Raw genomic sequence first — 14,019 nt, forward strand, 5'->3', positions numbered from 1 at the left:
GCAAATATTTTAGAGTGGAAAAGCCAAACTATGTAAAGAGATCTTAGAAACTTGGTGTATTTCTCCATCCATGTGGCTCAGGAATGACACAGAATAAACCCCTGCAGCATTTAAGGACATTTTTTAAAGGAAAATATTACCTTCAAAAGGTCAGTGGTAAAGGACTGTCTAAGCACTGTAAAGAGTAATATTCTTGTCCCTCTCAACCCCATAAACCATGTTCTGGAAAAAGATAGGAAATGTCCAGTACAGGTTTTCTCCATGTGGGAACACAGCCTCTCTGGTCTGACAAAGAACCTAGGGTGTGGTGTCAAGACTCCAGGGTTCACTGAAGACAGCATCAGTTACTACTTCAATCTCCAATGTACTTAGATAAAGCAGAGTGAGGATTTAGTTTCAGGTGAGATCATGGAAGATATGACAGGGCCAAGACTCCTTGGTAAGCCCTAGCTTGCTTTTTCTGTCAACTTACCTTTGCTTTGGCTTCATATTTCCTGGCTCTAAGTGAACTCAGTTTCAACTGTGAACTTTCCCTAAGAGGAGAAAGGAGCTACATGCTCTTTAACAAGGACAGATGTTCTTTTCTATGGACCTTGGAGAGTGAATCAGAATTTGTAGTATATACCATTTGTAGTATATACCATCTTTACTGTATATTAATTGACAAAGGCTTTCAATAATAAGCATTTAAAATATAAAAGGTTTTACATAAAACATAAAAGGAGAAATAGATTAAGATAATTTGTTACTGAAACTAAAGGTATGCCTCTTTAATAGGCATTAGACCTTTAATATTGAAGCAAATGATCTATCAATGTCTGGTATATTAAAGAATATCTATCAAATATACTTGATAGCTATGATTACCATAAGTATTTAGCTTATGGGTGAGAAAGACATTCAAACCATGTATGGTTTTGACTCCATCTTTTACTTCCTTAGACATTACCCGTTATCATGTGAGCTTGTCAGCTATGGCCATTCAAAGGTCCAGGAGGTTTCTTACATCTCTTTTCTAACCTCAGCTGCCACATTACCCTATTTATCTGTTGTTGTTGTTGTTTGGTGCTAGTACTGGGACTTTAAAAAAACAATTTATTGTCAAGGTGATATACAGAGGGGTGACAGTTACATATATAAGGTAACGAGTAATTTCTTGTTGAACATTGTTACACCTCATTTTTCTTCCTCTCCCACCCTATTTCCCCTCTCCCTAAGTTGTAAAGTTCATTTCCAACAACAGGCCTGTGCATGGTCCCTCAACTTTTTTTTTTTTTTAACTCAAGCCTTGTGCTCTACCTCTTGAGCCACAGGTGTACTTCTGGAATTTTGCACTTAGTGGAATTTGGCACTTAGTCACATAAAGTGTCCTGTGTGGGGTAGCTCTAAACTGAGATCATCAGCTCTCAGACTCCTGAGTAGCTAGGATTATAGTTATGAGCCATTAGGTAGATGGCTCCTGTTTTCAGATTTGAGATGACCAAAAAAAGCAGAATCAGGAAACTGAGAAACCAGAATCCTTACTAAAAAGTGAAATGGTAAGTTCTAGACCTGAAAATAAATCTGACAAAGCAGGTAGTCATCTTACCAAAAACCTTTGAGCACTGACCTGAACCACCTGAGGTCCTCTCAATTTCTTTAGCTTTCATTTGTATTAGCACCAAGTTCGACCTTTGGGCTTTCTGATCTCTAATCTCACCAGAGACAATGTCAATCTCTGCCTTTCCCTTTGGTCTGATAATAAATTCCTAAGAGTTTCCAAGTGGACTCAAACTTCTTTTGGATAATCAAAGAGGCAACTTTAGCCAGAAAAAAAAATGACAACTTGTATTCTTCTAGACCAATGCTTTTCTCAGGAGAGAAATTTTCAGGACTGTTTAAGAGGTAAAGATGTAAGGCCTGTTAAGAATTAATTTGTATTGTCCTGGCTGAGACTCTGCTACAAATACTCAGTGCTTACTAGTCCTCATGCTGAAAATGTAAGATGTCTCAAACAAGATTTCTATTCTTCCATAAGCATTCTTGTGTTATCTCCTCCCTCTGTGTGAACTAGACTGCATCAACAAAAAATTGGAAAAGTCACAGAAACATTAGATACTTAAAGCATGTTGTTAGTACTATTTTACTATGTCATTTTTGTAAATATCTAACTGAAGCAATATTGTATATGTCTATGTGTTTTCTGTCCCCACCTTCTAATAATAAGGTTTGAACTTAGGATGTTGCCAACTCTCTTTGTTGTTTTTTTTTGTCTTGTTTTTGTTTTTGCCTGTGGCTGACATTCTACTACCTGAGCCAGGCTTATAGCATGGCGTTTTTGCTAGCTAATGGGGAAGACTTCAGCTTTAATCTACAAACCTCTGGATTTCAGTCTCTTGAGTAGCTGACTTTAACACATGCTGACTTCCCCTTTCTTAATAAATTCCCATACAAGTAGTTCAGGTATTAAAATGTGTTTTTTACTCTCCCTTTGTGATAGGGATGGACAACCAATAGATTAAGTACCTAAAAGAAGTTTCTCAGGAAAGCTCTTCAAAGAATGCCAACTAAAGGAACATTGTTTTTGATCTTTACTTTCTTTCCATCATTCCTTCTTTCTGGCTGGAACACAGAAGTGATTAACGGAGATAGACAAAGTTATCTGTGTTGATGAAGCAGTGCTAAAGATAAAAATAGAAACAAAGGTAATAAGAAGACTCTAAGTCTCTAACAATCCTGGATCTTTCGTATCACCACTGGTGTGCATCCTTCTTGGATGTCTTTTTTCAAAATATTAAAAACAAAAAACAGAAGCCACGTTTAGTGATGTATACTTGTAATCCCAGTGTTGGAGAAGTAGGGGCAAGAAGATCAAAAAACTCATGAGTTTGAGGACAGCCTGGACTATATATCAAGACCCTGTCTCAAAAAATTACAAAATAAACAGAAGGAAATAAAATCAAAATAGTCCTACATTACCTATATTAGTTTAGGTCATAATAGTCTGTGATATATTTTACTACATAGTACTGATACAGTGTATGTGTAGCACTGACTGAGGAGAGGAGATATCAGAAATGAAATGGACTTGAACAAGACTGACAGTAAAGCTCAGCTACTACCCCAAGTCCCAGAAGGGCAATGTTCTGCTCCTCTTCCCTTCAAATATGATCTGAGCCAAGTTGGGATAATTCATATTGTTCATATTCCAGTAAAGGCCTGTTTTCTCTATTCATTTAAATAAAATACTTAACTTACCCAGGCACACAAACACAGTAATTAGTGGGGAGAAAGCAATAAATGCTTCCAGTAAAACTGAATAATTTGCTTAGTCCAGGTCCTTGACCAACACGTGCATATACATGCACAGTGACAGAGAGGGAGGCAGACAGGAAAAGACCAAAAGACAGACAAATGATTCGTTTTAATTCAGTGTGTTACCATGCATAATTTCACCACAATTATTAAAGGGTAACTAAATGGATACTGTCTTATTTCTTCTTAGCTCAGAATGTTTTATACAGAAATTTATTGTCATTCCATTAAATGTTCTTTCTTCTTTGGAAAGTGTTACAAAGCAATGATAGCTCCAGGCCCCCTTTTCTCATTTGTAATGATATACTGTATGTAAAGTTATATTACCAGCACTTGCAATTTCCCAACTGCTCCATGTCTGATGTCACAAAGTTATAACTAAGAGAGCCTGTTACATCTACTGCTGCAAGGCATGAGGAGTATTATTTCAGCAACAATGAAAGTGTATAATAAAGGACTTTAGTTTTAATGACAGCGTGAGTGCAAGCTGCTAGAAAAAGCGCATATTTGTTTTCCTTATCCAGGTAACCAAATCTGGTGGCCCCTCAACATAGGATTTTTTTTTCCAACTTTGGATTTTAATTATTTGGTTCCATTCTACAAGCATTTACCAAGTGCTGGCTCTATGTGAAGCTTTGCAGTGGGTGCTGTCGCAACTGAAAGCCAACATCTGTCCTCTGGGAGTTCAGAGTCTAGTGAGAAAGACATGCCTATTAACACAATTTGGGCATAAAGGCAGATTATGACAAGTGCTAAGTGACACTAAAATTAGGCTCCACAGAGTACAAGAGAAGAATGTGTGAAGCATCTTGGTAAAGGAGGGCTTTGGAAAAGGGCTATAATCAAAATCAATTAAGAGGAAACACTGCAGAAAAAGGACCCAATTTCAAATGAAACAAAAGTCAGGAGGTAAGAACTCTTCAAGAGTGTGTTACAAGTCAAGAAAGCAGGGATATGTGGATAGAAGTGTGAATAAGACAGTAGAGACTACTTCAAGTATTGGTGACTGCATATAGGAGTGAGGAATACAAATGCCCAAGTTCTTCAGTGGGAATCGCAACAACTGTGTTTTCTCTTAGCCAGAGTAGCTGGTGTTTCAGGAGTTCATCCCCAGCCCCTTGCCTTTAGCATTTCAGTACCCACAGGCACTAAGTGGCAGCACCTACAATGTACTTGTTCATTTCTTTAGTGTTTCTACTGCTCTTGACCTCTTAGTCTACTTCACACAAACATATGAGAGATCAGAGTTCTAAGGAAGGAATGTCCATGGCGACCATACAGAAATGATGAACCGAAGTTAGTGTATACACAGCATGTTTTCCCCTTCCCTTAGGAGGTGTGTTAGCTTTCTGTTGTTAACAAGACAACCTAAAAGAGGCTAGTTAAGGCTTTTGGTTTCAGAAATTTCAGTCCATGGTCACTTGGCTCCACTGTTTCTGGGATGTGGTGAGACAGAACATCATGGCAAGAAATGCTCCCATCATAGTGACAAAAAGACAAAAAGAAAGAAGAGAGTCAGGGGAAAAACATCCACTCTCCATAGTTATGTATTCCCTCCAACCAAGTCCCATGTACTTCTTTCAACCCACCAACAGTCCATTCAGCTATGAATCTACCCATGGATTAATCCACTAATACAATGAGAACCCTCACCCCCACCATCTAATCACCTCTGAACTATGTTGCACTAGGGCCCCAGCTTTCAACACATAAGCTTATGGGGCATATTTGGCTCTAAGCCATAAAAGGTTCGTAAAGGGTTAGGCAAATGTTCTATATGGGCCACCTAAATTCTCTACTTGGATTGAACTCCAATTGTTCAGTGACAAAATACTTGATACTATACCTTTTCTTGACTGTCTTTCTTCTCTATCACATTTTCCTTCTCTTCTCTGGAAGCAGCTCTTAACAAACTGTCTGCCCTTAAATCCTGAGCCTCTTAAGAGGTTGTTTCTGGGAAAACCCAACTGAAGAAAATTAGTACAGATAATGAAAATGTAATGTTATATGTGTAAAAATGCATGATAGATGGTAGAACATCAAAAAGCACATTTATCCTCACAAATCTCGACAGCTTTTTGTTTTCTTTTGAGACTGGGCCTCACAGCAAGAGACTGGCCAAGAAGTTGTGATACGCCTGTCCCAGGCTTTCCCTAACAGCCAATTATCAGAGAAAGTGGAAATATCAGGTGAGTTAGTTATGCAGTGAGTTGGTCACATGTAATATAATAAGAGATATTTTCAACAGTATTTGGGGATAAAATCATTATTTAGTTGGTGAGTGTGCATTTGTTTCTTAAAGAGAAAACTATAGGATGGTCTGAGATAAGGCAGCAATTGTTCAGAGTTGTCTTGTAGTAAACAAAATGGATGTCCTGAAATTCTGTAGTATTCATAAAGATCATTAAGATTTAGAAAGAAGACTCAGGAAATATTAGTATAAGGATAGAACTATCCTCAACTCATGAACTTTAAGCCCATAGAATTTATTTTTTTCAAGAAACTATGTACAATTTCCTATGAGGTAGCTTTCAGGACTACTGCACATGATCTATGGCAATAAAAATCCCTAACAAAAATTATCTTTTCAAATCACTTGTCAAAAACATTCTCTTAGGGAATAACAAAATGCTGAGATAAAGGACAAAGAGTGAACCAATGCAACAGTGATACTCACAAGACACTATGTTAGAAATGAACTTTATTAATTGGGAGGGGGAGGCCACCGGGGGAGAGAAAATGAAAGGAAAACAAGGGAGGAAGTAACAATGGTTAACAAGAATCCCTATGCATATCACCTTTACAATAAAATTAAATTAAATTTAAAAATCCTTTTAGTAAGACAATTTAAGACAAAGAAAACAAAAAGAAAAATACCATGAAGAGATATCAGGAGAAATAAAATAATCTCAAATGAGAAAACATCATATTGGTTTTTATACATTTCTATTCCTGAATTTTTATTATGTGTACAGTTGTATATAGTGAGCGAGGCAGAATATAAATCAATCAATCAACTATTCAAAATTATAAAAGTTCCTTGGTGTCCCAAAACATTGCAACTCAAGTTGGTTTTCCCCCACTAAGAATTCTAATCACTCCATACACAGAATTTTAATTTTGGGATTTTTTTTTTTACCAATATGTTTTCTTAGTCCATAGCCTATCAGAAAGAAGAAAACCAAAGAAAGAATCAACTAGATTTGAAGAAAATCTGACAAGACAACTGTAAACAAGTAAAAGCAGACCAGAGGCATTTCCCTGCATAGTAAAATTCTGGATAGTAAAATCCTTGGGTTATCTGACTAAATTTACAGAAGTGCTTACAGAATATTTTAGAAAGACTTGTATAAAAAGTTACTTTTTAAAGGTTTTGGTATTTGAGTCAATAAAATTCAGTTATCATCAAAATGTGTTTTTATAATGATGCTAGGTTTTGTGAAACTAGCCAATTTCCAGAATCTGAATAGATTTTTAGTGACTAATCTATCTCCATGCTGCACTGGGTACTCATAATTGTGTTGTACCACTATATCAATTTACTGGTAATTACATTATGAATCATGGTGCTTTCAATTCCTTCCTCTCCCTGTAGATAAAGTGGTCTATGTGAATATGGAACAAAGAAGAAAATGCATCCATTTCAAAGGGAGGATATTGTATTCTTGCTCTGAAGAGCACTTCAGTGTCAGGTAGTTCTGATGATGAACCCTACTTGACCACTTTTTAAAAAATATATAACATTGGGACAATGACTCAATCTCTTTTAAAGCTCAGTTTCTCCATCAGTATATAGGGAACAGTGAAACCCAACTGTAAGATTAAGGTGAAGGATAGATGACAGGCATTACTTAAGAATGGTCCTGGCCGGGTGCCGGTGGCTCACGTCTAATCCTAGCTACTCAGGAGGCTGAGATCTGAGGATCATGGTTCAAAGCCAGCTTGGACAGGAAACTTTGTAAGATTCTTATCTCCAATAGACCATAGAAGACCAGAAGTGATGCTGTGGCTCAAGTGGTAGAGCGTGCTCGCCTTGAGTTGAAGAGCGCAGGGACAGCGCCCAGACCCAGAGTTCAAGCCCCACGACTGACAAAAAAAAAAAAAAGGCTTGTTGGCCCATGGCATGAACCACAAGGTAGACATGCCATTTTCTTTATGATAGTTATTGCAATGCAATCAATGCAACCTAATGCAGAATCTAACAATTTAATAAATATTGACTGGCAATTATTTGTGATGTTATAATTATCTAAAATACCTAACTAACAAAGATAAAGATCAAAACTAATAGAGAAAATATAAAGATTAGAGGATATTTTAAAAACTACTAGTTGACCTATTAAACTTTCTTAATTGAACTATTAAACTTTCTATCACTCAAGGAGATAATTAAAATTTAGATAGTTAGGATTTTTTAATAATTAGGATTTTATTTTTGTCATAGCGCTTACCAATATAAAATTATACCAATAAGAAAGCTAAGTTGTAGTGTATGCTACACTGTGAAATTTCTAGTTAAATTCCATTCTGAGTAACAAGGAACAATAGAGCTGATGAATTCCTATGGTTAAATGATTTCAATGAGAATTGGGCTGGAGCAGAACCTACCCAGAGACCTGGAAACTCCCTCAGAGTTTCTCAGTACCAATCAGAGGAAATGTAAATATGATCTTAGCATGCAAGTACATAGTTCCATGATAGCCAATGCAATCATTACAAGTATATTTGGAAAGTTAAAAGATGTAATATGTTTATGAGGGAAGGAAAAAATACCAACTGTGATGCAAAGGGGAAGCACCCACTAGGATTGATAATGACACATCAAATGACTACAATTCTGATTTAGAAAGAGAAATTGCCATGGACATATTGTGATTAGCAGATTGCTTTATGTATACTCTGCGCTTAGAATGAAGACATCTGATGAGGACTTTTGGTAGAACAAATCTGATGATCTTTCCCTCCCACTCATCATTTTATCCAATCCAATGCTGACTCTCAGCATTTTGGGTCAATGGTGAAAATGAGCCTGTTTAATCAGCTAGCTTCATTTTGCTTAATTTTAATCATGTGTAAGGTTGTAATTTAAAAAGAAAAACAAATTAAAGAGATGGTAGTGTGAACTGGGAGATGTTCATGCTAGCCCTTTTCTGTTGTTTGGCACTCTTGACATTAACTTCCTGAGCTGGAATCATTAAATGAAGTGCATGGACTGTGTAATCATGGTGGCACTGTCCACCTATCATTCAAGCACTGATTGTACATATCACAAGGAACTCAAACATTTCCCTCATCCACAATACCAATTCTTATCTCCTTTAAGTTCTAGCTTTATAATAAGCTAAATGAGAAAGCCAGAGAAACACAATTCATGACTTTAAGTGTACCTGAAGAAGCAAGAAAGCTGGGCACTGGTGGTTCACACTTGTAATCCTAGCTACTCAAGAAGCGGAGATCTAGAGGATTTGGGTTCAAAGCCAGCTCTGACAGAAAAATCTGTGGGACTTAATCTCCAATAAATTAGCAAAAAGCCAGGCTAGAGGCATGGGTCAAATGGTAGAGTGTCAGGCATAAGCAAGAAAGCCAAACGAGAGAGTGTGGGCCATAAATTCAAGCCCTAGTGCCAGCACAAATTTTGTTTTAAAAATTAAGGAACACAATAACTTGAAAATGCTTCTGTGACTTCAATGGGGCTCAGGAAAATCTTACCATCTGCATCCAGATCATCCCCCAAACTGCCGTAAATTCCACATTTTATCCACCCTTCTGAGAGCCACTGCATTCACTTTTTTTTTTTTTTTTTGGTCAGTCGTGAGGCTTGAACTCTGGGCCTGAACACTGCACTGTCCCTCTGCTCTTCAGCTCATGGCTGGTGCTCTACCACTTGAGCCACTTATGATTTTCTGAGTGATTTATTAGAGATAAGAATCTCACAGGCTTTCCTGCCTGGACTGGCTTTGAATGGTGGTCCTCAGATCTCAGCCTCCTGAGTAGCTAGGATTACAGGCATGAGCCACTGGCACCTAGCTGCATTCACTTTTAATCTAGGTAGTCTTAGTCAATAGATAAAAGAGAAAAGGATTAGAAAATTGAAACAAGGAGAGATAGATACAGAAAGGGAGGTGGAAGGACAATGAAGACATGATTTATGTAGGCATGATTTGCCTAAGACAGCCAAAGGTTAAAGAGCTAAATAGTCATCAGTGACTCCTATCAAACAGAATGTAATAAAGGAGTTATAAAGAACATTTATAACTCTCTGCCAGAGACTTTTATAGTTTGCCTTGTTTTCTGGCCAACCACCTTTTATTTGTTTCTGGCAACGGAAGACAAAATAAAGAGTCAGATAAACTATTTGCAAATAGCTCTATTTGCCAACTTTAGCAACTTGGACAACTTACACAGCATCTGCAGGACCAATCTGTGGGAAACAATTATGGTGAAAAACACAAATCAGGGTTTTAGGACAGAGAGGGAAAGAAGTGTTGCTACACCTGAAGCTCAGTGGCTGCTCGTTCCAGTACAAAACTTTTATTTGCTCCTGTTGTTTTGTAACATTACCATGACTTTTTCCAAGATACAGAGGTTAGTGGATGGTTTGAATTAACACAAAATCTCATACTTATATCCTCTTTTCTTTTCTTTGCTAAAATTGACTGATAAATTCAAACTGTTCTTGGTTATAGGAAGATGTCAGCGTGAAAAGTCACACATTCCTTACACTAGCTGTCAGACACTTCTACAATTTCAAACAAGTTTTCCTTAGCCTTTTATGTTTAAACAGCATATTACTAAATTTCATGCCTGGGTCTACTAGTTACCTAATGGGTTAGTTTTTTCTTCTTTGTTCTCTGGCACCACTCTAGCCCATATTTGTGTTATCTAATATGCCTCTTCTTACTTGTGTGGTCTCTATGAATCAGGCTGCTTTAAAACCCTGCTCAGTTTCCAACAAAGCATTAGAAAAATAAATCAACAGCTGCTAAAGTCTACCATGAAAATATAAAAAGCCATCTAACTGAAGTGAAAAATGCAATATCCCATAGTTCTCCAGTCTCATACAGGTCACAGGGCATGGTCCAGCTCTCAGTTACTTATGGGGTCTAGTGTCTACAAGGAACATCCTTTGGATATTGTAAAAATAATCACTGGAAGCAAGGTGCCTGTGGTTCATGTGGTCCTAAGCTACTCAAGAGACTGAGATCTGAGGATTGTGGTTCAAAACCAGCCTGGGTAGGAAAATCCATAAAACTGGAAGTGGAATGTGGCTTAAGTAGTAGAGGGCTAGCCTTAAGCAAAAAATGCTCTAGAGTGTCCAGGCCGGGAGTTCAAGCCCCAAGAGCAACCAGTACACGCCAGCGCGCGCGTGCGCGCACACACACACACACACACACATATACACACACATACACACACACACAGAATAATTCTTAACAGGCATTAATCATTCAAAATAACCCAGTACATTGCTAGTTGAAATATAAATTGACAGTCATTTTTGAGAAAATATTAAACATATTCAGGCTATGGCCTAGTAATGTTAACTGTAGGTAGATAATCCATTTTATATTAGAAGGCATGCACACAAATATATATACATAGAATCTCTCTTAAGTACAAACTAGAAACTCATGTTATCTAATAGGAAAATGAATAAACGTATATTTACACAATGGCATGTCAAATGGCAATAAAAAACAAAACACTGATATATAAAAGACACAGAAATAATGTTGACTCAAAGGACTGGGATATAAATATGAATAATGTTGACTCAAAGGACTGGGATATAAATATGAACAAACTCTATGGCTGTGTTTATTTAACTTTAAAAATGAATAAAACCAATCTGTTAACCCAGAATACATGTCCTTGGGGAGCATAGTAAGGAGAGACAATGTTCTGTCTCTCAAGTAGCTACAAAAATGTTCAGTTGGTAAAGTTTTATAAAGTCCCATGCTAGATATGTGAGATTATATATATATATATATATATATATATACATTCCTCTGTGTGTGTGTGTGTGTTTTAAGAATTAAGCCCAGGATCTCATACATGCACTAAACATCAAATTGGTGTAGTTTTATATAGTGTTAAATAAGAATATAGTTACTACATATTCATATAAATGGTCTTTAAATACAGACAGGTTCAAACACCAGCTAAACTACATACTAAGTCTATTTTTGTTGTTTTATTTTGTTTTGTTTTTTTTCAGTTGTAGGGCTTGAACTCTGGGTCTCGGTGCTGTCCCTCAGCAATTCAGCTCAAGGAGAGCGCTCTACCACTTAAGCCACAGCGCCACTTCTGGTTTTCTGGTGGTTAACTGGAGATGAGAGTCCCACTGACTTTCCTGCCTGGGCTGGCTTTGTTTGAATCAAGAGCTTCAGATCTCAGCCTCTGGAGTAGCTAGGATTACTGGCGTAAGCCATTGGTGCCTGGCTACGAAGTCTATTTTTTAAATCTAATAAATGTGAAAACTATCTGCATCAGAAACTTAATATAAACATAAATGATATAATATGGAAAACACTTAGTTCAATATTGGCAATATGTTTTGCTTTTTCATAGGTATTAAATACATATAAATCTGTAGGTATCACAGCCATGTTCCAAACTATATTACTAATGAAAACAGTGTATTACCAGCATAAACATAGTCACATAGACAAATGGAACTGAACAGACGGCTCAGATATAATTGACACATATATGATCAACAGATCATTGACTACAGTGCCAACAATACATATCAGGGAAGAAGTTTCTTCAAGAAATGGTACTGGAAATACTAGATACCCACTCACACACAAAAAGGATGAAATTGGACCCTTTCTCTTAAATGATGTAAAAATTAACTCAAAATTGAGATTTAAATATTATTTAAGATATAAAGCCATAAAAATCCTAGAAGTAATAGCACAGGGTAAAAGCTACTTGACATTGGTTTAGCCAACAAGGGTTTAGATACATCAGCCACAAAAATAGATTTTGCTCAACAGAGCAAACAACCATCGAAATGAAAACATCATATAAGGGGTTAATTTCTAAGATATGTAAACCTCAATAGATAAAAAGAAAATAACCTAATTTTTAAAATGGGCAAAGTTCTGAGTATTTTCCACAAAAGACAAACCAAGGACTAACAGATAAGAAAGTACTTATTATCAATAATGTTTAAATCAAAGCCAAACTAAGATATCAACTCACTTCTCTTAGTATGTCTCTCACCAAAACATTAAAGATAACAAGTGTTAGTTAGGGTATGGAGAAAAGGTTAACTTGTACACCGTTAGTAGAAATGTAAATAAGGGCACTTTTAATGGAAAACAATATGAAGACCTCTTCCAAAAATTAGAAATAGAACTACTATATGATCCTGAAGTTATACACACATACACATATGCAAAAACAATAAAATATAATAATTAAATATGAAATCCATGTTTATTGAAACATTAATTACAACCACCAGCATATGGAAATAAGTATCCGCTTGCAAACGTGAAAAATGTGATTATGTATATGTGTGCCAATATGATTGAATATTTATCCAAATCTAGAAAGAAATTTTGCAATTTGTGAGACTTTGGACATAAACCTAAATGAAATGAAGTAGCAGAAAGACAAATGCATGATCTCACTTACACGTGAGTCTAAAACTTATATTCTTGGAAGCAGAGTGTGGATCCAAGGAATTGGGTAGTAATGAACAAATGGAAAGAGGTTTTCCAGAGGGTTCAAGAAAATAAGTATTAGATAATCAATGTTTGTTTGCTTCAAGCCACTACTTTTGGGGTAATTTATTGCACAGAAATAATCTTGTTAGATAGTTATTTGATGTTTATTTTCCTTTTTCTATTAAGAGACCTCTGATTTATTATTCAATTGGCAACTTTAGTAGCTAAAATATATTTCTCAGTCTACCATGCAGCTAGAATTGGCCCTGTAGCAAGGCAATGAACTATCAGCAGAAACTTGTATAGTATTTCAAGGACTGTTTGCTACCGTGGTAAATATGTTTTCTTTCATCCTACCTCAATTGTCAATGTGCCACTACTAGAGGAGAAAGACCAAGAGAATCTCATTGATCTTGGAAATAACATCAGTGAGTTGATAAAGTAATGGTTGAATTCAGACTTACAGAATGAGAAAAATTCTATTTGAAACATATATTTTTGGTTATCTTTCTGTCATCAGCAACTGGAATGCAATTTTTACTGAAAAAATTACATTTTATCTCATTTTTGGAGTTTGACATTTTTTCTCTTTTTATTCTCAAAAAATAGTATTCATTGGTTTTCATGAAAAGTATTATTTTAAGAACTCTTTAGAACCATATATTTGCTTTCATTATTTTCATCATAAATGTATTGGTAAGGATTAAAAAGAATCAGAGAAAGTAAAAAGGATAAATGAAAAGAAAGCAAAGAGAAGGGAAAGGAATGAGTCTGAGATAAAAAGTTATTGAAATAGAAACAAGTAAAAGAAGAGTATAACGAGAAATCAGTATGAAGATTTTTCAAAAGTCTAAACATTCTAGTGCAAGAACATCTCTCTAGGAAGTCAGGTAGTTTTTAAACTTTCAAGCACAATTATATTTTAGTAAGCCTAGTTTTCTCTTCCAGCTGTTTTGATTTTAATATTAGGCTATAAAAGCATAAATTTAAAATGCCTTGGTAACTTTCCTAAAAGAACATATAAGGTGATGATGAATTGAACTTT

General features: G+C 36.0%; 1 protein-coding gene across 1 annotated transcript in view; it reads right to left on the bottom strand.

Annotated features, from left to right (window-relative positions):
• Window positions 1–14,019, bottom strand: part of Macrod2 (MACRO domain containing 2) — a 1,827,576-nt gene that overhangs the window by 1,134,723 nt on the left and 678,834 nt on the right. The gene's annotated exons all lie outside the window — the stretch shown is intronic.

The sequence above is a fragment of the Dipodomys ordii genome, unplaced genomic scaffold (assembly GCF_000151885.1).
Source record: "Dipodomys ordii isolate 6190 unplaced genomic scaffold, Dord_2.0 Scaffold13, whole genome shotgun sequence".
NCBI lineage: Eukaryota > Metazoa > Chordata > Mammalia > Rodentia > Heteromyidae > Dipodomys > Dipodomys ordii.